The 27901-nt window shown below is 37.9% G+C and overlaps 1 protein-coding gene across 7 annotated transcripts in view; it reads left to right on the top strand.

The window, feature by feature from the left end:
- Positions 1-5168: 5168 nt before the first annotated feature.
- Positions 5169-27901, top strand: part of PWWP3B (PWWP domain containing 3B) — a 34559-nt gene continuing 11826 nt past the window's right edge. For 2 of the 7 annotated variants that reach the window (XM_055564541.1, XM_055564537.1), the window contains exons 1-6: positions 5169-5294; positions 8221-8406; positions 10989-11068; positions 12765-12870; positions 13585-13683; positions 15115-15304. The gene's annotated coding sequence lies outside the window, so the exon portion shown is untranslated. Of the gene's footprint in view, positions 5295-8220; positions 8407-10988; positions 11069-12741; positions 12871-13584; positions 13684-15114; positions 15305-16400; positions 16519-25537; positions 26254-27901 lie in introns of those variants that run through there. The other 5 variants (XR_008708381.1, XR_008708382.1, XM_055564540.1 and 2 more) reach the window with 5 other exon arrangements.

Genomic DNA, 27901 nt, shown 5'->3' with positions numbered 1-27901 from the left:
GACACAACTTAGTGACTGAACAACAACAACAAATGCAAGGAGTACGGGCATCTCATGTTCAAAAGACCTGAACTCCTCAATGGCTTTCAGGAAAGGAGTTTTAAAGGCAGAGTTAAGGAAGGGGCTACAGGGTGCTTGATCAGCTTGTGCACAATTCTCAGATTTGTTGGCAAGGTTAAATTTAAAGCATCACCAACCTTCTGCTTTCAACCTGTCTGAGAGCTACATGCTTGCAAGTCAGCAGTTTTCTCATTATTATATTAAATATTTAATGAAACTAAATTAAAGCTCAGTAGCTTTTCTGAGCAGTGAAACCAGTATATAGGCAATCTAGGAAGTTCAGAGTAGTCTTTTTATGAGATTATAATCCAAAAATATGCAAATCAGAGAGAAGACAAATGGGAGCACTATTTGGGCTATGAGACTACAAAGCAGAGATCTCCACATATTTTTTTTTTCCATCACTACTGTAAAAGACTTGTTGATACCTCCCACAGTTCAATAATTTTAAGAATATTTAAAAATACTTATAAATAAAGTTTTTGAAACAAAAATGAAAATAAATTAATTTCAATTATATACTTCATATATCCCACTGGATAGTCTTATATGTGCTCTGGAATATGCATAACTTTCTGTGGGGATCATTTCTCTACTACCAGTTTAGACATGTAACTCTGCTGTTTGAAAGCCTGAAATGTTCTCTGTTAACTTTTACAACGTACAACTTTAGGAGATAATATCAAACACTTCCCAAAATATTGATTCCAATTTACATTCCAGTAGTGTATGTACCTTCAAGTTGTTCTTCATCCCTTACCAACAACTGAAATATTTGATATTTTATATTTTGATATATCTTTTTTCTGTATTCCACTAATTTCTTTTAAATCCATTTTAATATCAAATAAAATTAAAATAACATCAATAAAAGAGCAACCCTCGAATAAAATCTTTTCATTCTAGATATCAAAGTTTCTCAAGGTCTTACAACTTTAAAGAACAAAGTTTATCCATTTTCTGTTCTCGATATTGTTATGTTACAATGAACAATGTTTCTTAGTATTATGTCCTTGATAAAGAGCAGAACTGATCCCACAATTTTGCAGAAATTCTCATGAAAAGAAAGCTGCTTTGATAGAGTGGCAGTATTGAGAAGCCTTGGTTTTTGAAACTGTATCAGAGCACTTGAGAAAATGTGCTGTTAGAAGTCATATTTGACACTGAGAACCTAAATACATAGACTTCAATCTGGGAGAGATCAAAATGCTTTGTATGCTATAAGAGCCTCAGGAAGAGCTGGCCATGCTTAATCTCACTTCCGTTAAACCTAAACAAAATTTTCTTGCTTGCACAGTTCAGTTCAGTTCAGTTGCTCAGTTGTGTCCAACTCTTTGCGACCCCATGAATCACAGCACGCCAGGCCTCTCTGTCCATCACCAACTCCCGGAGTTCACCCAGACTCACGTCCATCGAGTCAGTGATGCCATCCAGCCATCTCATCCTCTGTCGTCCCCTTCTCCTCCTGCCCCCAATCCCTCCCAGCATCAGAGTCTTTTCCAATGAGTTAACTCTTTGCATGAGGTGGCCAAAGTACTGGAGTTTCAGCTTTAGCATCATTCCTTCCAAAGAAATCCCAGGGCTGATCTCCTTCAGAATGGACTGGTTGGATCTCCTTGCAGTCCAAGGGACTCTCAAGAGTCTTCTCCAACACCACAGTTCAAAAGCATCAATTCTTCAGCGCTCAGCCTTCTTCACAGTCCAACTCTCACATCCATACATGACCACAGGAAAAACCATAGCCTTGACTAGCTGGACCTTTGTTGACAAAGTAATGTCTCTGCTTTTCAATATGCTATCTAGGTTGGTCATAACTTTCCTTCCAAGGAGTAAGCGTCTTTTAATTTCATGGCTGCAGTCACCATCTGCAGTGATTTTGGAGCCCAAAAAAATAAAGACTGACCCTGTTTCCACTGTTTTCCCATCTATTTCCCATGAAGTGATGGGACCGGATGCCATGATCTTCATTTTCTGAATGTTGAGCTTTAAGCCAACTTTTTCACTCTCCACTTTCACTTTCATCAAGAGGCTTATTAGTTCCTCTACACTTTCTGCCATAAGGGTGGTGTCATCTGCATATCTGAGCTTATTGATATTTCTCCTGGCAATCTTGATTCCAGAATGTGTTTCTTCCAGTCCAGCGTTTCTCATGATGTACTCTGCATAGAAGTTAAATAAGCAAGGTGACAATATACAGCCTTGACGTACTCCTTTTCCTATTTGGAACCAGTCTGTTGTTCCATGTCCAGTTCTAACTGTTGCTTCCTGACCTGCATACAAATTTCTCAAGAGGCAGGTCAGGTCGTCCGGTATTCCCATCTCTTTCAGAATTTTCCACAGTTTCTTGTGATCCACACAGTCAAAGGCTTTGGCATAGTCAATAAAGCAGAAATAGATGTTTTTCTGGAACTCTCTTGCTTTTTCATGATCCAGCAGATGTTGGCAATTTGATCTCTGGTTCCTCTGCCTTTTCTAAAACCAGCTCGAACATCAGAAAGTTCACGGTTCACATATTGCTGAAGCCCGGCTTGGAGAGTTTTGAGCATTACTTTACTAGCGTGTGAGATGAGTGCAATTGTGCAGTAGTTTGAGCATTCTTTGGCATTGCCTTTCTTTGGGATTGCAATGAAAACTGACCTTTTCCAGTCCTGTGGCCACTGCTGAGTTTTCCAAATGTGCTGGCATATTGAGTGCAGCACTTTCACAGCATCATCTTTCAGGATTTGAAATAGCTCCACTGGAATTCCATCACCTCCACTAGCTTTGTTCGTAGTGATGCTTTCTAAGGCCCACTTGACTTCACATTCCAGGATGTCTGGCTGTAGGTCAGCGATCACACCATCGTGATCATCTGGGTCATGAAGATCTTTTTTGTACAGTTCTTCTGTGTATTCTTGGCACTTCTTCTTAATATCTTCTGCTTCTGTTAGGTCCATACCATTTCTGTCCTTTATCGAGCCCATCTTTGCATGAAATGTTCCCCTGGTATCTCTAATTTTCTTGAGGAGATCTCTAGTCTTTCCCATTCTGTTGTTTTCCTCTATTTCTTTGCATTGGTCGCTGAGGAAGGCTTTCTTATCTCTTTTCGCTATTCTTTGGAACTCTGCATTCAGATGCTTATATCTTTCCTTTTCTCCTTTGCTTTTCGCTTCTCTTCTTTTCACAGCTATTTGTAAGGCCTCCCCAGACAGCCATTTTGCTTTTTTGCATTTCTTTTCCATGGGGATGGTCTTGATCCCTGTCTCCTGTACAATGTCACGAACCTCAGTCCATAGTTCATCAGGCACTCTATCAGATCTAGGCCCTTAAATCTATTTCTCACTTCCACTGTATAATCATAAGGAATTTGATTTAGGTCATACCTGAATGGTCTAGTGGTTTTCCCTACTTTCTTCAATGTAAGTCTGAATTTGGCAATAAGGAGTTCATGATCTGAGCCACAATCAGCTCCTGGTCTTGTTTTTGCTGACTGTATAGGGCTTCTCCATCTTTGGCTGCAAAGAATATAATCAATCTGATTTCAGTGTTGACCATCTGGTGATGTCCATGTATAGAGTCATGTATTTCTATATATTTCTGCAGTATTACACATTCTGAGGTTATTTAGTGGGTTCACAAAAGTCTAGAAAATTGTCATATCTTGAAAATGAACAAATAAAAATAAAACAAATGGAATAGCAAATGAAAACAAAATGTCAGCTTTATTAAGAGGGGAAAATAAATTGCAGGACATTGCTCATTTTGGGGTTTTTCCAAGTGGCCGCTAGTGCTAAAGAAGCTGCTAGTGGTAAAGAACCCATCTGCCAATGTAAGAGATGTAAGAAACACAGATTTGATCCCTGGGTTGGGAAGATCCCCTGAAGGAGGGTATGGCAACCATTCCAGTATTCTTGCCTGGAGAATCCCATGGACAAATGAGCCTGGCAAGCTACAGTACCACGGAGTCGCAAAGAATCAGACATAACTGAAGCGACTTAGCATGCATACACTCTCATTATGAGAATAAATGAGTAATAGAAACACAAATTTATCAACTTATTCATCACCTAGAGGCCTTTCTAGTCTAGAAGAAGCAGAGAGAACCTAGGAGTTTCACTGCTTGAACTTCTTAATAGGGAAGTAATAGGACCTTCCCAGGTGGCACAGTGGCAAAGAAACCACCTGCCAAAGCTGGAGACGTGGGTTTGATCCCTGGGTCAGGAAGATCCCCTGGAGTAGGAAATGGTAACCCATTCCAGTACTCTTGTCTGGAAAAGTCCATGGACAGAGGTGTCTGGCAGGCTACAGTCCATGGGGTCGAAAAGAGTCAGACAAGACTGGGCACACAAATATCAGAAGTACAAAAGAACATCATGCATTGTCTGCTAATGTTCTTTGCCTGATTCTACTATGTTGATCATTTCTTTCTCATTGAAATATAACAGCTAGTTTAAGGATATTTTTGTTTATCCAGTCATATACATTAAAAGCATCTCTGTTTGTGGTTGATATTTGACTGTGGCTTATTGTGATTTTACCATTGATTTTTTTTTTTTTCAATTTCAGTATAGTCAGATTTTGTTTGGGGATTTTTCTTCAGAAATGGCCGAAGTAAGGAAGTATTAGTAGACGTGAATGAAAGAAGAGACATACTGTAATGTGGTCCAGGTTCAGATTCAAAATTGTAAAAAATTAATTCTATCTAAAATAAAGTTCTTAATCCACTACAATCCCAGTCAAGACACTTAGCATGATTTTAGTGAAGCTTGACTATCAGGTCTTAAATTTACCAGAGATAAAGTACAAGAGAAAGCCTGAAAAAAATATATAAGGAATATTTAACTGTATCTTTATTATATGAAAAAGAGATTTGCTATTTCTTTTTCTTTCTCCTTTTTTCAGGAAAACACAGACCCTAGGGGTTTGAAAGAAAATTGAACAGGCATATGTTTCCAATACACGTTAAAGTTCTTTAAAATGAACACTTCTTTCCTTTAATTGTATTTCGGTTCAACTTGGAGATTCTCCTCCCTCTAAATGAGGGAAGGACCTCCTGCTTTCCCCATCACAGGCAAGGGGCGGAGCATCCTCTAGAAGCTTAGAAGAGTGAGCCAGCCCTGGCCAGTCTTGGGGGAGGAGCTGCATTACATACAGACTTCAGAGGCCTCGCAGAAGAGAGAAAGAGAAGCTTGGAGGTAATGGCTGTCGTGAAAAGATAGTTATTTTCGGAGATTTCTGGAGACTTGGCAGTAAAGGTGAGAAAAGAAGGGGCTGCTGCTTTGGAGTCGTGGAAAAGGAGCGTTGTTTTGTGAGAGTCGTAGTTTCTTTGAGGGAATTCTGACTGAATTTTGTATTCCTTCGAGATATTTTAAAACTCCACACTTTAAGAGTGGGGGAGGTGATCAGATTACACCTGCGGAAAAAATACTTGGGAGGTTGCAAAAGCAGACATTCGAGTAGGGCATTTTATGTTTCAGTCAAAAAGCAATAGTAACAGAAATAAATGATGAAACAAAACTTGAAAAATTAATCTTCCTTATTAAAAAAAAAGAGATTATGTTGTGATAATGCCAAATGAGAAATGAAGTTATTAGTTGGGAGTGCTGGGTTTTTATATTACTTTGGTTGTTGATTGTATTTCCAACAAATCTTGCTGTTTTGGTGGAGTTTGTATAGTAATAATCTGAAATAGTGTATAACTGCGAATTTAAGTACTAAAGACAGTAAGAAGTTTAGTTTATTGTCAGGGAATACTCAGTGTCTTAAAAGGATAACTTTTTTTATGGATGTATAAAAGATGATCATTGTCTATATCTCTACCAAGCTATCAAAAGAATGATATATTCCAATTTATACTGTAATATGAAAAATATCTGTAAGCTCATGAGCTGAAGAATAATAGGCTTATACTGATATAATAAAACACAACAATATATCTAGTAATGATGTCTAAGGAAAAAAGAGGAAAATTTCCACTACTCTGCCCAGATTTCACTTAGCATGAGTAGCTATGTCAGCATAAAAAAATTGAGATGAGAATTTAAAAACATGGGGGAAAAAGCTACCTGCCAAAAAAATGAGTAAATATGGAAACATGGGAAAGGTGTTCAAATTTGTTACTGGAGAAATATAATTTAAAGTAGTGTATTCTAGTATGTAGAATGAGAAAAGGACATATATGTGTGTATATATATATATATATATGAATACATTATTTGAAATTACATATGTACACAGACAAACACATATGATGAGGGAAAAATCAAGGGGATTTTGCTCAAATATAAGCAGTAAACCAATTCAGGGGTTGGAGTAAGAATGATGTGTATTTTCTTCTTTAGACTTTTATGTACCTTTAGTTTTGTTTTGTTTTGTTTATGTTTTTGGAAGCACGGGATGGAGCTGAAAGAGAAAAATCCATTTTTTTACAGACATTTAAATATTCAAACACACTCCACTGTCTTTAACTAAAGGTGGATTTTTCTGTGGACCTGAGAAAGCTGGTTTTCTGGTTGCTTGTGCTTTGCTTGCAGTTCAAATATTTAGACTATGTCCAGACTTTGGTTCAAGCAGAAAATATTTATTTGTATTTTTATGTACTTTTGAGAAAGAATTCAAAAAATGTTCAAAGCATATTATGGAATAGTCATGTAGGATAGTTCACCATAATTTTGAATACTATGCAGCTGTAAAAAAAATAAGCTAATGTAGTGAGCTAAGTGCAAAAAATAAGAAAATATATAGAAGGTATATTCTAAAAATAAGCACGTTGCAGAATGGCCTGTAATAATATAGGTACATTTTATGCAAGAAAACTTTGGAAATATGTGTGTACTTTATTAATTGGAGATATATAAGTATAATTGGAAACAGAACATTTCAACTTTTTATATATTACATTTCTCCATTTAAAAAATCTTATTCTGAAAATAGTAAGCTTGAATCAGATTCATTATGAGAAAATGAGATAAAATTTGAGAAATGTAGGATTATCTTATAAAAGTTATTCACAAAAAGATGATGTGGTGGTGGTGGTGGTTTAGTCACTAAGTCATGTCCGACTCTTGCAACCCCATGGACTGTAGGCCATCAGGCTCCTCCGTCCATGAGATTCTCCAGGCAAGAATACTGGAGTAGGTAGCCATTTCCTTCTCCAGGGGATCTTCCTGATCCAGGAATCGAACCCACGTCTCCTGCATTGCAGACATATTCTTTCCCAACTGAGCTATAAGGGAAGCTCAAAAGATGATGTAGAAAATATTTATTGATGTGAGAAGATGTTAAAATATGTTATTAGGAAGGATAAAGGTCTGGTTTCCAAAAACATGCACATTTATTAATATGTTTAAGAAAAATATATAGAGCAAGCCATTATATTTTGACCATTATTGTGAGAATTTGCTTGCTTTCTTGGAAAATCAAAAGATGAAGGAAGATACGCAATATGCATGAAGGATATAACAACAAACATTAAAATGAGGAAATAGAATCCCACTTTTATATGACACCTACACAACTCTGAAGTTGAGAATGAACAAGTCTAGAAGCAAAAAAACAAAACAAAAAAAACCCATCTAGAAGCCTGAGAAGGCTACAGTCTGGTCGGTATAGTTCCTACCCTTCCTGACCAAAGACCTGAGTATCTGCAGTAGTTCTGGTTCAAGTCACAAGATGGCACTTGCCAGGTGTCCTAAATTTTCTTTCAGGCAACCATATTTATGAAGTGGACAGACAAAGCAATGAGATGTATTTTCTGTTATGAGACAATATGTAGAATGTGATTGCAGTTCGTTGAAAAATTGCACATGTATAAAATAAAAACACACCAAGACTGATATGAGAATTCAAACAGAAAGCATTAAAAAAAAAAAAAAGGTAGTTACACAGATTGGGCCTATAGAGATTGACAAGGCAATTGTTATTTCCCTTTTTTCCTGTCCCCAAAGCATACTTTTCATGAGGGAGATGATTTTAGTATCAACTTAATAACATAACTGTGTCACAGAGAACATTTCAAATACCAAGAACAAGAAGGAAAATAAACAAGGCCTCTACATCACAGTCGAGATTTTTATCTCATTCCTGTGTTTCAGAAGAGCATGCCTGCTAAAGTTTTGGTAGGGAAACTTCTTTACAGCTTTTCCATTTAATTGGTTTGCTTCCCTGTCTTCTTTTGGACAGCTTAGGTTAATGTCTGAGATGCACATGGCCTGCGGAATCTGTGTATGACACCAGTTGAGCCTCAGAAGGGCAGCACGACCACAAAACAGCCAAACAGGGAGAAGGCTCTGCTGGACAAGCAGCTGGAGTGAGAATAAAAACAACCGGATCACAGGGGCATACCCTGCACTATCCATGTGATATTGGGTAAGGTTCTTCCCATCTCATGTAATATTTCACATAAAAAACATGTTGAGAACTTGGGGTATAAGAGGTATAGTTTATTTTGTTTCCTGCTCTGTAGCCATAACATTTTAAATTAAAAGACACATTTCATACTAAAATTATGTTAGGTTGGTAATTCGAGATACAATTCTTTTGCCCCTGTTCTGCAGCCCTAATGTTTTGTAATTAAAAGCCATTGCTTCTAGTTTTGGAGAGAATATCTCATGTGTTTAACCACTATGAAGAAATAATTGAAGAGGCTATTCAGGTGTCTACCAGAGGTTGCAGCCAGGGACCTGACTCTACAATCCTTGACAGCTTTGCTCAGTTGCTGTCACCACATACTAGACAGCATGTTGTTGTTTAGTTACTAAGTTGTGTCTGACTCTTTGTGACCCTGTAGACTGTAGCCCACCAGGCTCCTCTGTCCATGGGATTTTCCAGGTAAGAACACTGGAGTGGGTTGCTATTTTTTTATCCAAGGGCTTTTCCTGACCCAGGGATTGAACCCAAGTCTCCTGCACTGGCAGACAGATTCTTTACCACTGAGCCACCAGGGAAGCACTAGATAGCATAGTTACAAGTATTTCTTAAGACCTGCTTAAGGTCTCACAGCCTTCCTCAAATAGACTTCTGTACACTCTCTTGAATAAGGCTATTGATGCCGAACCTCATTATCTGTGTCCATGAGATCTTTGATTGCTTTGGACAGGCAAGGCAGCACTAGCAGCTTTGGAAACATTAAAGCCCAGAATTCTGTTGTGATAACCCTGTGGGATTTAAAAGGCCCAAATTATCCAGGAACATAAATAATGTCCTGCCACTTCCAAAGCCCTTCCCACATGCATTCTTTTCTCACAGTACAACAGAAATAATAAAGATGTGATATTGGGTTTGTGTTATCATAATTTTCTTGTTTTTCTTCCCCTCCCCTCCAAAAGATGTCCATGTCTCTAATCTCCTCTCTCTGATATTATTATTCTGATTTGTATCTTGTCTCCATCATCATTGTCCATGTTCTTTCTGCTTAGCAGGGTAAACTTCTTATCTGATCCTTTTTTTTTTTTTTGCCATATTTTAATTTAATCTAGTTGGCCCCCATTGAAAACACTTTATTCCGGCTACTTTGTGGGTTTCAGAGGATAAGAAGAGGCTACAGCAGTGAGAGCCATTTACTAGCCCTACTGCAGTAGAGTTAAGGGCCCTTCAAAAACTGCTTTTCTACAAAACTAGGCAGCTAGAACTGGATCAGTGTCCTGAGGAATTTTCCAGGACACTGCATATCTATTGATTGACTTCCTGTCTATATCCTGGTATAGTAACAGTATGTTCGCAAATTCAGTTTCTCTGTGGTTAAATTAGGATTTCTTTTACCCGTTTCCATATCCTTCCTGTCTCATCTAGCTCTCACTACACACTTAGCTACTAAATTCTTTTTTTCATATTTAGACAACCTAGGTTATTGTCAGAGATGCTTTTGAGTTATGCATGTTTCTTAACTGGGATCTAGTATGGAGACATGAAAGTTAGCATAGTTATCAACATTTGAAAATGTTCTCTCCACTTAGCTAGTAAAGGTCTCAAACCCACAACTGTCTGCCTGCTTCCTTGTCATAATGCCTCTGTGACAAACTTAAAGGCTAAACATGGGGTTCTGCTGAGAGAAATCCATATCTCCTCACTGAAGAACCCTTGATGTCCTTTACTTAGATTGCTTAATGGAATAATTTTTATCTAGCCTGACCCTCCTGTTATATGTCTGTGAAAGAATGATGGCTTCTCTCTTTAGATCCCCTGATGCACAGTTTTCTTCCTCTCTGTTAATCACAGGAAGAGCTGTGTCATACTGCAGCTCTGTTTCTCTAACCTGAATTAGTCAGAGGTGCCAAGAGACAGGGGTCGTGTTTACTTATTCATTTTGATGATGAATGGTGTGAGGGCTTCACCAACTTTACCTACACTTTATATATATATAAAGTTTGTGAATTAGCAAAACATTATCTTAAGAGAACTAACCCTCAGGGAATGATCCATTTGGCAGTATGTAGGTTTTGTCACTTCCTGGGAAATGACACCCCTAGGTTAAAGGCAATAAAAATTAAATTTAACTCTTAATTTCTTGAATATTTTGTGAACAAAAATGCTCAATAAAGAGGATATTGAATTGCAAACAACAAAAGCACAAGAACAAGGAGTTGCCAATTTAAATGAGGATTGGATGAAATGAACATTTCTCTCCATAACCAACGATTATCAATTGTCATACTGCTAGGTCCCTGTGACACAGAAAAAATATGTTGTAACTAGTCTATGGTTGAGTGAAACTATAATGCAGATATGGTCAGTGTAAGAGCATAGTGCAGAAATATATTTTTTAATTTGTGTGAGAATGTGGATGTATGTGAAAGATGGGGGGTTCATAGATAAGTTTGGCAATTATTGAAAATTGTGGTTCACCAGCATGTTCACCAAGGACATAGATTAATTAACACTCACTGGGGGTTGCAGTCATTAATTCCCCTACAATTAGAAAGTGAATGACATAATCCTTTGTTCTACTCCAGAATCCTCAAGAGACAGGATTCCAAGTGCAGAAAGCCACGAGTACTGATCAAGAGAACATATCTTTCTGTTTGGAACTCAGGTAAAACTGGGTTTTGGGTGTTTTATTTTGTTTTTTTAAATTTACCATCTTAACCATCTTTTTAAAAGTCTCTATTGAATTTGTGACAGTACTCCTGTTTTATGTTTTTGCATTTTGGCCACGAGAGATGCGGTATCTTAGCTACCCAAGCAGGGCTCAAACCTGTGCCTGTGCTTAGTCACTCAGTCGTGTCTGACTCTTTGTGACTTCATGGATTGTAGCCTGCCAGATTCCTCTGTCCATGGGATTTCCCAGGCAAGAATACTGGAATGGGTTGCCATTTCCTTCTCCAGGGGATCTTCCCAACCCAGGGATAGACCCAGGTCTCCTGCACTGTGGATTCTTTACCGTCTGAGCCACTAGGGAAGCCTTCAAACCTGTATCCCCTGAATTGAAAGGTGACATCTTAATCAGTGACCACTAGGGAAGTCTCGAAGACTTTTGCTTTAATTTTTTTTGCCCTCTTCCCAGCTTTGTGACCTTGCACATGAGCAAGAGTACTCATTTTCTTACTCTTTTCAACTCTCCATTGAATCATTTTTTCCCCACTTCATTATAAGTAAAATTGAAATTTCATTGCTGTTTACATTTGCATTTCTTTATTAGGGAAGGTGAATATCTTTATGGATTGTTTAGTTTTAATTTTTATTTTGGATATTTGAATTTTGAGGAGCCCCATTGAACAGCATATCCCCTTTCTCTGCTGAACAAATTGAACAAACTGATATAAAACAAATGAAGTTGCAGATGGAAGCCTAAACATCAGCTTTTGTACAAGGTGAAAGTAAGCTGCAGGGTATTGATTATTGAGTCAAGTGGACTTTAAAACAGCAAATTTAAACAACTTTACCAAACAGCCTGGAGGTTTGCAACTATATGGAAGGACAGAGGTCCCTGTAGTTACACTGTATGAGCTTGCTCACAGGGAAGTTAATATTGGGAGTGGGTAAGAACTTTTCCCTCAGAACGTTGTGAATTGTCTATTTATGTCTCTTGCTCATTTTTTTTAACTTCACTCTTTTCCTTATTAATATATAAGAGCTACTTTAGGGCTATTTTTTGAATCAGAACCAGTTTGTCAAATTTATTCTTGTGTTTTCAACTTGCTTTATAGTGTTTTTAAACCATAAATAGTTGTTTTTTTTTCAGTTTTAGTATATTCAGAGATATATTTCTCATATCTCTCTTCATTAAGGATTTTGGTAGATGTTTATGTTTAAAAAATGACTTGACTTGAAAAAAGCTGAAACTTTCTGAAGGATGAATGAGAGAAACTGAGTAACAGAGAAACATATCATGTCCCAGGGCCAGAAGAATTAACACTGTACAATTTTAATTCTCCACAAAACAGTGTATTCATTCACTGTAATCACAAGCAAGGACTTAGCAGGTCTTTTTAGTGGACCATGACCAGTTGAGTCTTAAAATCTTTTGTAAAAATGTTAACAGAAAGGGCAAGAAAATATGTAAGAGATATTTTCAGCTGGGTCTTTACTATATGATAAAGGGATTTACTGTTTCCCTTTAGGAAGTCACCTACCCTTGTGGTTTGAATGGAAATGAAAGAGACGCAAGTTGCCATTTCTCTTTCAAGTCCTTTAGAAATGAACGTTTTTCTCCTTTAAGTGAATTTCAGTTAACTTGGTAATTCTCCTCCCTCTAATTGAGGAAAGGCCCCCTCCTTTCCCCATCACAGGGACGGGGCGGAGCATCCTCTGAGAAGCTTGGATTTGAGCTGTGCCTGGCCACTCTTGGGGGAGGGGCTGCATTTCACGAGGCTGCAGCTGACAAGAAGCTTCAAGGTAATGGCTGTCTTAAAGCTAGTTTTTTTCTGGGATTTCTTTGGGCTTTAGTGTTACGGTGGAAGAAAATAGAGGCTGTTTCCTGGGAGAGGTGGGAATAGAATATATTTTGGGGGAAATTCCCGTTATTGTGACAGAATCAATCCCCTGAAAATTCAGTTTCTCCGATATTTTTTGAAGTCCATAGTGTGGGAATGGGTGATCAGATTACCGCATCTAAATTAAGACTTCAGTGAGGCATGCTGTTCATGTTAATTTTTTACATGGCATTCCATGTTTCTATCCTTGGTACAGGTTTTATTGAAGTGTTTATTATTCTTCAAAAAATAACTGATAAGAAAAATGTAACCATAAAAAGTGCTTGACATGTAAAATATAAATGTACAAGGAACATGGAAGGGATTCAGATATGCTGTTGAGTGATCAACAATTTGTTTTAAAAAAACGTGTTATTGGTAACTAGATTTACATGTTAATAGTCAGCATCTCCGGAGTATTCAGATTACTGGGGATTTCAAAATATATTTTTAACCAGTTTCAGCATTTTTAGAACTGCTTTATTCCATGATCATTTTTATCATTGATAAATGATAAAAAAAAAAGTAGAGCAAAATGATACTGAAACAAATTTGTACCGTTTGGTTTTAGACACATAATCATTCATAAACACACAGACATGCAGCCATAACTAATCCCCCCATCTTTTGCCGATAGTTGAAATTTTCCTGGACCTGATCAAGTGCGTAGCCTGTTTGCTGTGTTGACTACAGCCCTATCTGTGTCCTCCTTGCAACTCATTCTTTCAGACAACAGGTATGACCATGGTCAGCAATAACCATTTTTCTGTATCTTTAAAGTTTAATAGTGAATCAGGAAGAGGATTTGGATTGTTTCTACTAGCCATTTTAAAAATATGTGACATGGTACATCCATACAGTTACAATTGAATGTTATATAGCTGACAAATAGAAGTATGAGCATGTAGTGATTTGAAAAGATGTCTGAAAAGTAGTATTAGGTGAAAATGAAAATTGCAGAATGGCAAACACCATATTATGTCATTTAAAGATAGAGGACTGTGTTAATACAATATGTGTAACATCAGGAAAAATAGAAGGGTACCTCACTAAATGGGATTATTTGTATAGTTTGAGAGACAGTACAGTTCTTGCTCTCTCTATTAAAAAACATTTTTTAAACAATATCAGAGAAAGAGTTTCAGGTAAAATGTTATAAATTAGGAGGAAATTACATTTGAAGTGATTCAAACAAAATCACATTGGAAATATTTATAAGGAAAATTCTTCAAACTGTGTGCTTGAGCACAGTAAAAAGCTGATTTTAAAGTAATATGTATTCACACACACACATTTATATATATAAAGATATATATATCTTTATATATATAAGATATTGAAAGGTAATTCAGAAAATTCAGAAAACAATAATATTGATTATTCTTACAGAATTATACTTTCTTTTAAAAATCATATCTTTTCACTTTTCAGTAAGCATGCATATTTTTGTCAGACCATTGCAACTAAAGGCATTAGCATTGCATTTTTTGTGATGCATAACGAAACTCTAAATTTTAGTATGGTATATCCTAGAAGCCTGAGAAAACTGCTGGCTTGCCAGGATGTAAGTTCCCACTCTTTTGCTCTAAGGATCTAGTAGTAACAGGATGCAACTCTGGTACTGCTCACAAGATGGCGCTTCTAGGATTTTCCAGATTTTCTCCAGGCAACTATTTTTTTGAAGTGAGCAAACAAAGCTGTGAAACCTATTTTATATTAGCAGACTACAAGACAGCTTGTAGAATGTGGTTTTAGTTTCACTAAAAAAAATTGTACATGTCTGGAAGACAAAGCCCCACATGAGGACTGATGTGAGAACTCAAACAAAGCAAAAAAAAAAAAAAAAAAAGAAACAGAAAGAGAGAGCTACACAGATTTGGCCAAAAAAAGGAATAACGCAATTGTTACTTTCCTTCTTTCCTGCCCCCAAAGCATACTTTTCATGAAGGAGATGATTTTAGTATCAACCTAATAACATAACTGTGTCACAGAGAACATTTCAAATACCAAGAACAAGAAGGAAAATAAACAAGGCCTGTATATCACAGTTGAGATTTTATATCATTCTTGTGTTTCAGAAGAGCATGCCTGCTAAAAGTTTTGGTAGGGAAGCTTCTTTACACCTTTTCCATTTAATTAGTTCACTTCCCTGTCTCCTTTTGGACAGCTTAGCTTAATATCTGAGATGCACATGACCTGGGGAATCTTCAGGAATCTGTGACATCAATTGAGCCCCAGAAGGGCAGCGTGGCCATAGAAGTGCTGAACAAGAAGGCCCTGCTGCGGACAAGTAGCTAGAGTGAGAATAAAAACAACGGGATCACAGGGGCAACTCTGCACGATCCATGTGACATTGGGTAAGGCTCTGCACATCTCTTGTTAAAACATGGTTAAATTGAGAATATGGAGTGCAATTTGTTTTGATTCTGTTCAGTGACCATGTTTTAAATGAAAAATCACAAATTATGTTCAGTAAAGAATTAGATGTATTAAACTCCTGTAAAGAAATTATACAAATGACACAGCCCCAGTCCAGGTCATACCACCCTTGTGTCCCCCAAGGCCTGTGCTGGCCATCTGAGGAGAGCTATTCTACCAAGTAGAATATTTCTGTGCTTTGAAGTTAAAGTAGATATCTTCGTTTTTTGTTTTTTTTTTTTTTTAAAAAAAAGAAGTTCTGCAAATGAGTATGATGATGTCTACTTATGGAAGACTTTCAGGTTTCAGCCAACTGTCTGACTCTCAATAAATTCTTGAAAACCATCCTATCCAATAAATAGCCATGACAGTCATTCCAAATATCTGATTCCTAAGCTCATCCTCTTAATGAGATCATTGTGCTCTTATCTGAATGCAAGAGACACAAACCTCAGGATCTGTGTCTGGCTGCCTTGGGTAGATAGGGCAGTATGATATCTTTAAAAAATTAAAAGATTACCTTAGAATAAACCTCAAGAGGTCCCAAAATTTCAAAACACCCCATAAAAGCAATGGTGTCCCTGATGCATTTCATTGTTCAACACTCCCCTTCCTGAAGCTCCTGTCATCACACACTCATTCATTCTTTATATTTAATAGCTATTATATGCCTAAATACAGGGGCAGTATAGAGCTATTTCTCTTTTCTTATATTGTTAAATATTTTCCCCAACCACAGTATGTTTCTTTGGTGCCCAGTATTTATTCATCTTTTTGTCTGCTCTATTTTTATTTTCCACCTTCCTTCTCCTTTGACAGGGGAAACCCCTTTGCTTATTCTCTTTCCTTTTTCTTTAAGTGAATATCGCTCATTCAGAATGTTTGTTTAAGCTTCCTTGCAAGTTTTCAGGAGAATATGTATAAGCACTGAAGGAGGAAACTAGTTAGTAGCCCTAAGGCAATGTGTGTGCCTTTGTGTGCTCAGGCACTCAGTCATGTCCAACTCTTTGTGACATATGGACTGTACCCCACCAGGCTCCTCTGTCCACGGAATTTTCCAGGCAAGAATATTGGAGCAGGCTGCCATTTCCTTCTCCAGGGGATCTTCCCCACCCAGGGATCTAACCCATATCTGCATCTCCTGCATTGGCTGGTGAGTTCTTTAGCACTGAGCCACCTGGGAAGCCCCAGACCTAAGCAATAGATGCCTCTAAAATTACTGTTTTTATGGTTAACCAGGTACACAGACCAATGACCTAAAGATTTTTCTAGATGACTCAGAGTTCACTGGTTGATTTCCAGTTTATATCTAGATGTACCAGTCAATCACATGCACATTCAGATTATTAGTGCTCATTTTGAACATCTTTTCCCCTTCGTCCTTATGTTCAAATCTACTTCTTGCTATGCACTTAGACTGTTAATTGATCTTTTACCAATTATTTTAACCTTGTAATCTATTTTGATATATGGTAGTACCAGTGATTTCTTTGGTGAGCTATTAAAGTTAGAACTCAGTCCCAAACCCATGCCTGAATATCTGTCTGAGAACTTCTAACACATAACAACCTTGCCATAACACTTGTCTGAGAAACTCTGAAGTTTAGAGAGTATATCTATAACAGTCTCTTATATCTCCTCAGTAAAGAACTGATAAGTATCTTTATTCAGGGTGCTGACAGGAATAAATTTGGTCCAGACTGGATCTTTCTTTTACTATGGATTCTCAGAGGATGATGGGGGATCACAGTACGAAGGGAATTCCCTTTATCTTTAAATCCACCAAGGCAAATCCAATGAAGGTCTTTCTCTTTGCTTGATAATCCTGTGAAGAGCACTGCAGCCTAGTTTATCTGCTTAAATACTGAGAGAGTAATAAAAGTTTATTTGCTGTGTTCTGTGATTATTACATTGTGGGGTCCTCATCTACCTTTCTTTAATTTTATTTCTTTTAATGTTTTCCATCCCATCATCCTAATTTTTGAATTCCTAGTAGCATCATCCATGGGCACTGTGTTAAGCTTTTGCATTACTCGGGAAATACAAAATTCTCCAAACGTGACAAGTTTATATTCTTGTGATCTCTAGGTCACTGGTTGGTCTTTTTTTTCTTTTTTCCTTATCATGTTTACATACATTTGACCAGAATTTATCATGTCCCTTTGGCCTTGGCAGTGATTTTCTGTCTAACTTGCCTTTTTCTTACCTGAAATGCTCACCCTTAGTGAGTTTTCTTCTGATGTCTTTCCCCTTTAGGTGGACTGGCATTTGACCAGTTCAGTTCAGTTCAGTCGCTCAGTGTATCCGACTCTTTGCGACCCCATGAACTGCAGCACGCCACGCCTCCCTGTCCATCACCAACTCCCGGAGTCCAGGCAAACCCATGTCCATCGAATTGGTGATGCCATCCAGCCATCTCATCCTCTGTCATCCCCTTCTCCTCCTGCCCTCAATCTTTCCCAGCATCAGGGTCTTTTCAAATGAGTCAGCTCTTCACATCAGGTGGCCAAAGTATTGGAGTTTCAGCTTCAACATCAGTCCTTCCAATGAACACCCAGGACTGATCTCCTTTAGGATGGACTGGTTGGATCTCCTTGCTGTCCAAGGGACTCTCAAGAGTCTTCTCCATCGCCACAGTTCAAAAGCATCAATTCTTTGGCGCTCAGCTTTCTTTGTAGTCCAACTCTCACATCCATACATGACCACTGGTAAAACCATAGCCTTGACTAGATGGACCTTTGTTGGCAAAGTAATGTCTCTGCTTTTTAATATGCAGTCTAGGTTGGTCATAACTTTCCTTCCAAGGAGTAAGCATCTTTTAATATCATGGCTGCAATCACCATCTGCAGTGATTTTGGAGCCCAGAAAAATAAAGTCAGCCACTGTTTACACTGTTTCCCCATCTATTTGCCATGAAGTGATGGGACCGGATGCCATGATCTTAGTTTTCTGAATGTTGAGCTTTAAGCCAACTTTTTCACTCTCCTCTTTCACTTTCATCAAGAGGCTCTTTAGTTCTTCTTCACTTTCTGCCAGTGAATATTAATAATAAGAACTTAACTTTGTTTACAGGCAGTTTCAACTCTGTGCCTGTGCCTTAGCAGTCATTCAATATTTTGAATATCCATTTAGAATCTAAAATGTCTTGCTTTACCTATGCTCATGGCCCCCTCATGGTATTTGGTAGTATTCCAAATGTACAATTTCTACTCTTTTACATGGACCTTATAAGCTAAAAAATATTGACATTTGTTTATTCTATAACCATTCTGTCTTTCATATGTTATTTGGCTTCCACTTTCTCACTGGGAATGTATTCTTAACCAGACCTCTGTCTCCAGATTATGGCACTTTGGCTTCTGCTCCTTCCTTTCCTTCTGCTCATATGCTTGAATGGCATGCCAGAATGTCAGTGGAGTTAAAGCTCTGTCAATAAGGATAAATTTCACAAGCTGTAGAGTACTGATGTCCTCCAGATTCTTGACATTTGTCTTCTGTTAACTAACTTCAATGAAACAGATACTTAGTGGAGATTTGAATTTGTGCAAAGAGTTACAGAACTGCATCAAAAGTCAGGTACCCACCAACATTTTTAAAGCAAATTCAAAAATAGAAGTTAATAAAAATTAGTTAATACCTGGAAGCAACCTAAATGTCCATTGACAGAGGGATAAATAAAGAAGATGCAGTCCCTATATACAATGGATTATTACTCAGCCGTTGAAAAGAATGCAGTAATGTCATTTGCAGCAACATGGATGAACCTAAAGATTATTGTACTAAATGAAGTAATTTAGACAAATATCATATGATATCACTTATATGTAGAATCTTTTAAAATGATACAAGTGAACATATCTACAAATCAGAAACAGACTCACAGACTTTGAATACAAACATATGGTAAACAAAAGGCAAAAGTGGGGAAGGGGTACCTTAGGAGTTTGGAATTTACATATACACACTACTGTATATATTAATAGATAATCAACAAAGGACCTGCTGTATAGAACACAGATCTCTACTTAGTATTCTGCAGTAACCTATATGGGAAGAGAATCTGAAAAAGAATGCATATATTATATGTATAACTGAATCACTTTGCTGTACCCCTGAAACTAACACAACATTGTAAATAAACTATGTGTGCTCAGTCATGTCCAACTCTTTGTGACCCCATGAACTGTAACCCTCCAGGCTCCTTTTTTCATGGGATTTTCTAGGCAAGACTACTTGATTCGGTCACCATTTCCTCCTCCAGGGGGTAAATCAGCTATTCAGTTCAGTTCAGTTCAGTCGCTCAGTTGTGTCCGAATCTTTGAGACCCCATGAATCCCAGCACGCCAGGCCTCCCTGTCCATCACCAACTCCTGGAGTTCACTCAGACTCACGTCCATCGAGTCAGTGATGCCATCCAGCCATCTCATCCTCTGTCGTCTTCTTCTCCTCCTGCCCCCAATCCCTCCCAGCATCAGAGTCTTTTCCAATGAGTCAACTCTTCGCATGAGGTGGCCAAAGTACTGGAGTTTCAGCTTTAGCATCATTCCTTCCAAAGAAATCCCAGGGCTGATCTCCTTCAGAATGGACTGGTTGGATCTCCTTGCAGTCCAAGGGACTCTCAAGAGTCTTCTCCAACACCACAGTTCAAAAGCATCAATTCTTCAGCGCTCAGCTTACTTCACAGTCCAACTCTCACATCCATACATGACCACTGGAAAAACCATAGCCTCGACTAGCCGGACCTTTGTTGGCAAAGTAATGTTTCTGCTTTTGAATATGCTATCTAGGTTGGTCATAACTTTCCTTCCAAGGAGTAAGCGTCTTTTAATTTCATGGCTGCAGTCACCATCTGCAGTGATTTTGGAGCCCCAAAAAATAAAGTCTGACACTGTTTCCACTGTTTCCCCATCTATTTGCCATGAAGTGATGGGACCAGATGCCATGATCTTCGTTTTCTGAATGTTGAGTTTTAAGCCAACTTTTTCGCTCTCCTCTTTCATCTTCATCAAGAGGGTTTTTTTGTTTCTCTTCACATTCTGCCATAAGGGTGGTGTCATCTGCATATATGAGGTTATTGATATTTCTCCCTGCAATCTTCATTCCAGCTTGTGCATCTTCCAGCCCAGCGTTTCTCATGATGTACTCGCATATAAGTTAAATAAGCAGAGTGACAATATACAGCCTTGATGTACTCCTTTTCCTATTTGGAACCAGTCTGTTGTTCCATGTCCAGTTCTAAATGTTGCTTCCTAACCTGCATACAAATTTCTCAAGAGTCAGGTCAGGTGGTCTGGTATTCCCATCTCTTTCAGAATTGTCCACAGTTTCTTGTGATCCACACAGTCAAAGGCTTTGGCATAGTCAATAAAGCAGAAATAGATATTTTTCTGGAACTCTCTTGCTTTTTTGATAATCCAGCGGATGTTGTCAATTTGGTCTCTGGTTTCTCTGCCTTTTCTAAAACCAGCTTGAACATCTGGAAGTTCACGGTTCACGTATTGCTGAAGCCTGGCTTGGAGAATTTTGAGCATTACTTTACTAGCGTGTCAGATAAGTATGCAATTGTGCAGTAGTTTGAGCATTCTTTGACATTGCCTTTCTTTGGGATTGCAATGAAAACTGACCTTTTCCAGTCCTGTGGCCACTGCTGAGTTTTCCAAATGTGCTGACATATTGAGTGAAGCACTTTCACAGCATCATCTTTCAGGATTTGAAATAGCTCAGCTGGAATTCCATCACCTCCACTAGCTTTGTTCGTAGTGATGCTTTCTAAGGCCCACTTGACTTCACATTCCAGGATATCTGGCTCTAGGTGAGCGATCACACCGTTGTGATTATCTGGGTCATGAAGATCTTTTTTTGTACAGTTCTGTGTATTCTTGCCACCTCTTCTTAATATCTTCTGCTTTTGTTAGGTCCATACCATTTCTGTCCTTTATTATGCCCATCTTTGCATGAAATGTTCCCTTGGTATCTCTAATTTTCTTCAAAGATCTCTATTCTTTCCCATTCTGTTATTTTCCTCTATTTCTTTGCATTGATCACTGAGGAAGGCTTTCTTATCTCTTTTTGCTATTATTTGGAACTCTGCATTTAGGTACTTATATCTTTCCTTTTCTCCTTTGCTTTCGCTTCTCTTCTTTTCACAGCTATTTGTAAGGCTTCTCCCAACAGCCATTTTGCTTTTTTTGCATTTCTTTTCCATGGGGATGGTCTTGATCCCTGTCTCCTGTACAATGTCACGAACCTCAGTCCATAGTTCATCAGGCCCTCTATCTATCAGATCTAGGCCCTTAAATCTATTTCTCACTTCCACTGTATAATCATAAGGGACTTGATTTAGGTCATATCTGAATGGTCTAGTGGTTTTCCCTACTTTCTTCAATTTAAGTCTAAATTTGGTAATAAGGAGTTCATGATCTGACCCACAGTCAGCTTCTGGTCTTGTTTTTTTTGACTGTGTAGAGCTTCTCCATCTTTGGCTGCAAAGAATATAATCAATCTGATTTCGGTGTTGACCATCTGGTGATGCCCATGTGTAGAGTCTTCTCTTGTGTTGTTGGAAGAGGGTGTTTGCTATGACCAGTGCATTTTCTTGGCAAAACTCTATTAGCCTTTGCCCTGCTTCATTCTGTATTCCAAGGCCAAATTTGCCTGTTACCCAGGTGTTTCTTGACTTCCTACTTTTGCATTCCAGTCCCCTATAATGAAAAGGACATCTTTTTTGGGTGTTAGTTCTAAAAGGTCTTGTAGGTCTTCATAGAACCATTCAACTTCAGCTTCTTCAGCATTACTGTTTGGGGCATAGACTTGGATTACTGTGATATTGAATGGTTTGCCTTGGAAACAAACAGAGATCATTCTATCGTTTTTGAGATTGCATCCAAGTACTGCATTTCGAACTCTTTTGTTGACCATGATGGCTACTCCATTTCTTCTGAGGGTTTCCTGCCCGCAGTAGTAGATATAATGGTCATCTGGGTTAAATTCACCCAATCCAGTCCATTTTAGTTCACTGATTCCTAGAATGTTGACGTTCACTCTTGCCATCTCTCGTTTGACCACTTCCAATTTGCCTTTATTCATGTACCTAACATCCAGATTCTTATGCAATATTGCTCTTTACAGCATCAGGCCTTGCTTCTATCACCAGTCACATCCATAGCTGGGTATTGTTTTTGCTTTGGCTCCATCCCTTCCTTCTTTCTGGAGTTATTTCTCCACTGATCTCCCGTAGCATTTTGGGCACCTACTGACCTGGGGAGTTTCTCTTTCAGTATCCTATCATTTTGCCTTTTCATACTGCTCATGGGGTTCTCAAGGCAAGAATACTGAAGTGGTTTGCCATTCCCTTCTCCAGTGGACCACATTCTGTCAGACCTCTCCACCATGACCCGCCTGTCTTGGGTGGCCCCACGGGCATGGCTTAGTTTCATTGAGTTAGACAAGGCTGCGGTCCTAGTGTGATTAGATTGACTAGTTTTCTGTGAGTATGGTTTCAGTGTGTCTGCCCTCTGATTCCCTCTTGCAACACCTACCGTCTTACTTGGGTTTCTCTTACCTTGGACGTAGGGTATCTCTTCACGGCTGCTCCAGCAAAGCGCAGCTGCTGCTCCTTATCTTGGACGGGGGCTATCTCCTCACCACTGCCCCTTCTGACCTTGAATGTGGAATAGCTCCTCTAGGCCCTCCTGCGCCCGCGCAGCCATATTTCAGTATAAAAATTAAAAAAATAAAGATGCTAGGCTAGGCATAACAAAAGAATTACTTAAAGAGGTTAAACAAATAGAATATTTAATATGTTCTTTATACACTACAGAGGATATTTTTACACATACCTGCGGTACTCGCAACCTCTTTAGGTAATCATTGACCAAAGTACAAACAAAATTCCTATATATATTCCCATTATGCTCACTGTAAAACATCAACTGGTTATATAGGTTATATTCTGATTGGACACCTTTTTAAGACTCAGATTTATTAAGGTGTAGTTTACATAGAGTTAAATTCAGTCTTTTTGATATGTAATTCAATGAGTTTTGACAAACATATACAGTCATGTAATAACCAGTACAGTCAGGCTATAGAATAGTTCCATTACTGTCTCACTATAGTCAATACTCTCTCTACCCCAGTTCCTAGCAACCACTTGTCCGATTTCTGTCCCTATAGTTTTCATTTTCCAGAATATCATATAAATGGAATTGTACAGTTTCTACCCTTTTGCATCTATTTCTTTCACTTACCATAATGTTTCTGATAATTTACTCATGTTGGTATATGTATCAGAGGTTTATTTCTAAAATTAGCTTACAGGTATTCTGTTATTTTACAACTTATATATTCACTCACCAGTAGATTTATAGGTTTTGCTGATTATGGTTAAAGTTGTTGTATACATTCCAGAGGCCTTCCCCAGTGGGTCAGCAATAAGGAATCCGCCTGCGATGCAGGATACATGGGTTTGATCCCTGGGTCAGGAAGATCCTCTGGAAGAGGGCATGGCAACCCACTCCAGCATTCTTGCCTGGAAAATTCCATTGACTGAGAAGCCTGGTGGGCTACAGTCCATGGGATCCCAAAAGAATCAGACACAACTTAGCTAATAAACAACAGCAACATACATTCCAGAACAGATCTTTGTACATAAGTTTCATTTCTCTTAGCTGGTTTTGATAAATGTATGTCTAAATATATTAGAAACTGCCAAACTGTTTTCTGAAGTAGCTGTGATATTTTGTATTTCCACCAGCATTGTATAAGTTCCAGTAGCTCTGCATCATTGCCAGTAGTTGATACTGTCAGATATTTTCTCTTTATAATATTAGCTATTTTTATAAAGGTGTTAGTGGTATCTCATTGTAGATTTATTTGTATATCCTTAATTGCTAATAGTGTTGAGCATCTTTTAATGTGTTCATTTGGTATTTATATATCTTCTTTGATGAGGATCTATTTAAATTGAGCCATTAATCTTATTGAATTGTAAGTTATTTATATATTCTATATACAAGTTTTTTTTTTAATCTGATACTTTTTCTGCAAGTATATTCTCCCACTCTGGATTTTCATTTTATTTTTTGAAGAGCAAAGAACTTTTCAAGTCAAATTTATCAAAATTTTATAGTCCATGTTTTTTGTGGTCTGATAAATCTTTTGTCTAAATGAAGGTCTACAAAGATTTCCTGTTTTGTTTTCTTCCATGAGTTTCATAGTTTTTGCTTTTACATTAAAGTCAGTCTGTCATTTTGAGCTAATTTTTGTGTATGGTCTTATCTAAGGGTTCAGGGTGAACATTCTTGCATATAATATCTAATTTTTCCAGCATTATTTGTTGAAAAGACCATCCCTTCTCCATTTAATTACCATTGCCATAGACCATATTTGCTGGTCTGTTTCTATTTTATTTATCTATATGTCTATCCTGTGCCAATAATATTCAATACACTGTTTTGTTTACTGTAGTCTTTAAATCAGGTAGTGTAAGTCTTCCAACTTTGTGTTTTCTTTTCAAAATTACTCTGGTTGTTCTCCTATTTCCTTTGCTTTTCCATATACATTTTAGAGATACCTTCTCAATTTCTACATAAAGCCTGCTGGGATTCTGATTGAAATTGCAATGATTTTTATAGATATGTTTGGGAAGAAGTTACAGCCTAGAAATAGTTCATTTTTTAGTCAATGAACTTGATATCTTTCTCCATTTATTCATCTCTTCCTTAATTTCTCTCACCATTTTTAAAGTCTTCGGTGTGCAAATCATGCACATATTTGTTAGATTTATTCTAACTTAGTATTTCCTTGGGTTTGATATTACAAATGGTACTTTGTTAAATTTCAACTTCTAATTTTTATTCTATAGAAATAAATTATGTTGGCCTTACAGCTGATGATATTGATAAACAGGTATTAGGTTTAGTAGCTTTTGTTTTCTTTTGTTAAATTCATTGGAATTTTCTGCATAGATGATCATGTCTGCAATTAAAAGCAGCTTTATTTCTTCCTTTTCATTCTGCATGCCTTTATTTTTCAGTTGCTATTTATTTTAGGATCTCTAATATAATGTAGAGTAGAAGTGTTGAAAGCAGAAATCCTTGTTCCTAATTTTAGGGGAAAATCATTCCATATTTCACTATTAAGTAGGATTTTAACTTCAGGCTTTTTTGTAGATGCCCTTGATCAAGTTGAGTGCTGCTGCTGCTGCTGCTGCTAAATCACTTCAGTCGTGTCCGACTCTGTGCGACCCCATAGACGGCAGCCCACCAGGCTCCCCCATCCCTGGGATTCTCCAGGCAAGAATACTGGAGTGGGTTGCCATTTCCTTCTCCAATGCATGAAAGTGAAAAGGGAAAGTGAAGTCGCTCAGTCGTGTCTTGACTCTTAGCGACCCCATGGACTGCAGCCTACCAGGCTCCTCCATCCATGGGATTTTCTAGGCAAGAGTGCTGGAGTGGGGTGCCATTGAGATCCCTTTAATTACTGGTATGCCAACATTTTTTTATCATGAATGTCTGTGGAATTATGTCAAATGCTTTTCTGCATCAGTTGAGAGGACCTCTAATATTCTTTATTTAGTCTGTTGATATAGTGAATTACATTGATTTATTGGCAAATGTATAACCATCCTTACGCTTCCAAGATAAACACCATTTAGTCATAATATTTTATCCTTATGATTTATCCATAATAATTTTATAATCATTTTCTATGTAATTCTATATAATTTCTATATCTGTATCATTGGATTTGTGTCTTTGTTTCTGAGGCACAATTGATCTGTAATTTTCTTTCCTTTTATACTTTTTCCTCTAGTATGAGGTTAATACTGGTATCATAAAATAAGCTGAAGATTGTGTCCTCCTTTTCTCATTTCATTATCATTTGACTTGCATAATAAACTTTTTGCTTAGAGTGCAGCCTGAGTGCCAGAGGTTTTTTCTCAGTGGTCTTTTTCAATTCTAAATGTTCAATAGTTTCTTTACATCTGTGCCACATGTTGGGGAGTGTGGTATCTCTCTTCATGCCCTTGCCTGTTTTCCAGCAGTGAGCTGCTGTTATTGTTAGATGCTAGGTTCCTGGTGAGGCAGGGAGTGTTCTTTGTTTTTTTGTCTAGCCTCAGCTTTAGGGAGGCCCTATGTAGCTAGATCTGATGGTTGTACTTTCTCAGCATTCTTTCCTCTCCAAATGGCAGCTAACCTCTGATTTATATCTAGTGTTAGTCGCTCAGTCATGTCTGACTCTTTGTGACCCCATGGGCTATAATCCACCAGGCTTCTCTGTCCATGGAATTCTCCAGGCAAGAATACTGGAGTTGGATTGCCATTCCCTTCTCCAAGGGATCTTCCTGACCCAGGGATTGAACCCAGGTCTCCTGCATTGCAGATACATTCTTTACCATCTGAACAACCAGGGATCTAAGGTTGATATCTTGCCCCTTCCTCAGCAGTAGCTGACCACTGCTTTTTATTCATAGAGAATCCTGAACTCAAAGGTTTCCTGCTCCTCCTCAAGGGCAGAGGTTTTTTGCTTTGACTGCTCCCCAGCAGCTATGGATTTCTGCCTTTGTTTTGGGGATAGGAGGGTTTCCTATGTTCCCTTCCCTGGGAAGGTGGCTTTTGCTTTTTCCCTGGTGGCTTAAGACTTTTGCTTCCCATCATAGAAGGGTTTGTATAAGTGTGTGGGGCTTCATGTCTGTCTGCCAGCAACAGCTGACTGCCTCCTGCATACCTGAACCACTGACATGGGCTCTTTTGGTCTTCTGCATTGTCCACAGTCATGTTTGTGTGCTTCTGGTTAAGGACTGGAAAATAACTTGGCAGTGAATGTATAAGTGTCTTGAGTGCCACATATTCCAAACTGCTGAGACACTAGCCCATTAAGAGTTTAAGATTTTAAAAATTCATTAAGCGTTCAGCTGATTTTTTTTTAAACTTGCTTGCATGACAGCTACTTCTGTCTCCATGCTTTGCCAAAGGGGCTGGTTACCCTTTGGAATTCATTTTACCTCAGTTCTGTGATGAGCTCAAGGGATATTATGGTTTTGTGGATTACTTACATTTTTTATCATTAAATTATGGGTGACATTCTCTTATGGCTTATTGTATCTTAAGTCAAAATGGAACTGATGCTTTCTAATAATACATGTATGGGTGGTTTTTTTTTTCCTTTGTTATGAAATATGCTTCAGGGAGAAGCATATCTCTAAAGCATGTTTATATAAATAGTTTATTTTTATACAATAATTATTAAATTTTTCCATTTAAATTTTTATTTTTATTATATATGTTAAAATCATACTTAAATCATCATACACAATATGTGATTTTTTGTATATACTTCTTTGGATTTTACACATGTGTAAATTCATAAAATCACTGTCACAGCCAGGATGTGGAAGATTCTATCACCCTGACAACTTTCTATGCCAACCATGTGTAGTCACACCCTCCATCTACCTGTAATCCCTGACAGCCACTGATCACGTCACTGTGTTTTCCTCTTTCTGAAAATGTCACATGAGTGGAATCATACAG

This window comes from Bubalus kerabau, chromosome X (assembly GCF_029407905.1).
Source record: "Bubalus kerabau isolate K-KA32 ecotype Philippines breed swamp buffalo chromosome X, PCC_UOA_SB_1v2, whole genome shotgun sequence".
NCBI lineage: Eukaryota > Metazoa > Chordata > Mammalia > Artiodactyla > Bovidae > Bubalus > Bubalus kerabau.
This window is presented reverse-complemented; position numbering and strand designations above follow the sequence as displayed.